The following is a 2,231-nucleotide window of genomic DNA, read 5'->3' as shown; positions in this document are numbered from 1 at the left end:
AAATCTAAATCAGGAATCTTAACATATTTTTAATCTCTAGTCTAGCTCTTTTCCTAATTTTTATATTTTTTAGTAGAGACAGGGTTTTACCATGTTGGCCAGGCTGGTCTCAAACTCCAGACCTCAAGGGATCTGCCCACCTCGGCCTCCCAAAGTGCTGGGATTATAGTCATAAGCCACAGCGCCCAGAGAATAGGATATTTTTTAAAGAAACAGGAAGAAAGGAAAGAAGGGAGGAAAGGATGAAGGGAGGAAGCCTGGCTTTTATATAGGCCTCAAGGGCCATGCTACAGAATTTCACTGAACATGAAGCGGTATATGATGAGATACATTCTCTTGATGAACACCCTCAGACGACAGGCTGACAGGGATTTTACTAGGCTGCACAGTAGAGTGTAAAGTTCCTTTGTATATACTTCCACTGCTTGTATCCCTGTTTACTGCTGATGCACTCTGCTATGTGGTTCTACGTCTACTCCCACAACTAGGTGGTAAACTCCAAGTCACATCTCACTCAGCCTCTTTCCACCATCCTTAGCCCTCTGCAAGGTCAAATAAAAAACATCTCCTTATAAGAAAAAAAAAAAGTGAGGAGGACAATAACTGAGTAGGATTTCAGTTACACACTGCTGGTTTTAATAATTATTTAGCTCTTCTGTACATGCGTTCAATAAAGTATTATTTGATAAATATAGGAAACAAAGATTTGGGAGGTAGGAAATGACACACTGACATGTTTATAAAATTCAAGAGTTAGTTTTCATGGCAGCACTACTATAGGCAGAATTTTTCATTTTCTAAGACCTGTATTCAATTTCATATCCCACAAAGACCATATATTCTTACACTATACTATTACCCCTCATTATATAGCAAGTTGAAATTTGCATCTTTATATATCAAGGGCTTAAGCAAAGCTGAGCCACACTTTTCAAAGTGTCAAACATTTCAACTGTTTTCAAATGTTTGAGGTTTATAAAAACTAAATTATGCTTTGTCAAGCTTTTTTTAAGGTTATTAAATGTCAAGATTGAGAAGACAATGCCTATTTCTGACTTATTATTTCTCTTCTCCCCTCCCTCTCAAGCCACACTTATAGGCATACACATACAAACACATTTGCATACACATACTTTAAAAACTACTTCATATTTCAGCACAAAAGCCCTCATTTAAAAAAATTACCACTATAATAAATGAATAACAAAATTTCAGAAACTGTAAAAACTAGTGAGGAAAATTACCTTTACTTCTAACACCATAACATTTTAATAACAATGATACATTTTTATTCATTGTTATTAGACATTTTAGAACTTTAAGATAACACCTTTTTACCTTAATAAAATTTCCCCCAAAATAGTATTTTTGTGTTTTTAATATAAAAGTTATACAACAAACCTGCACATTCTGTACATGTATCCCAGAACTTAAATTTTAAAAAAAGTTATACAGTCAAAAACACATATAAAATTGTCACAATAAAAACAATATTCACAGAAATAAGTTTAGCCAAATATAAATCCATTTGAAACAAAATAAAAATTATACCACAATATTCAAATCAAACAATCCAATAAATTAATATACACTCAATTTGAGGAAAAATTTATTTTGCTTCACATCCCCTTTGAGTCTCTAGTTGTTTATTCGTGAATACAACTGCTTCTTAAGCAGTCTCTGCATTAAAAATACATGTGTTTCAGAGACTAAGAGAACAGCATGCAAAGAGACTCCTACTGTAGAAAGCTACTTTGCAGAAAATTTAAACCACAATGTGCTTAAAACGCCAGGATCTCAAAAGTTAAAACAGTGGTTCTCCACTCCTTTTCTCATTTCATGAGAGTTTAGATCAAAAAGATATCCCTGTTCCTTCACTGAAAGTTTACTGATGGCAAATCTAGAGTCTGAGTATGAATGAAATGCCGTCTACAGTGCTTTCCTAATATAAAAATTGTTTTCATATTGGCTTCTTTTTGTAACACTTCTCTTTATAAAATATAATAAGTATATCTTTGAAATATATACTATGAATAATGTTTATCTCATCACTAAAAGTAATCCTTAAATAAAATCAAGTATAATATTGACTTCTGCATTTTTCAATATGGTTGTCTCTTAATCAACCGAATTCTCAAAATTTGTCAAGTTTTTATTTTTAATTAGTCAAGGATCTTTCCTTTGCATTTATTTGTTCTCTAACTTATTTTATCTTTTTAAATGGAATAACT

General features: G+C 32.3%; 1 protein-coding gene across 1 annotated transcript in view; it reads right to left on the bottom strand.

Moving 5' to 3' along the window:
* Window positions 1-2,231, bottom strand: part of PDE10A (phosphodiesterase 10A) — a 286,932-nt gene that overhangs the window by 213,938 nt on the left and 70,763 nt on the right. The window lies entirely within an intron of this gene.

This window comes from Mandrillus leucophaeus, unplaced genomic scaffold (assembly GCF_000951045.1).
Source record: "Mandrillus leucophaeus isolate KB7577 unplaced genomic scaffold, Mleu.le_1.0 Scaffold6, whole genome shotgun sequence".
NCBI classification, from domain to species: domain Eukaryota; kingdom Metazoa; phylum Chordata; class Mammalia; order Primates; family Cercopithecidae; genus Mandrillus; species Mandrillus leucophaeus.
Note: the sequence above shows the minus strand (reverse complement) of the source record. Positions and strands in the feature narration are given on the sequence as shown.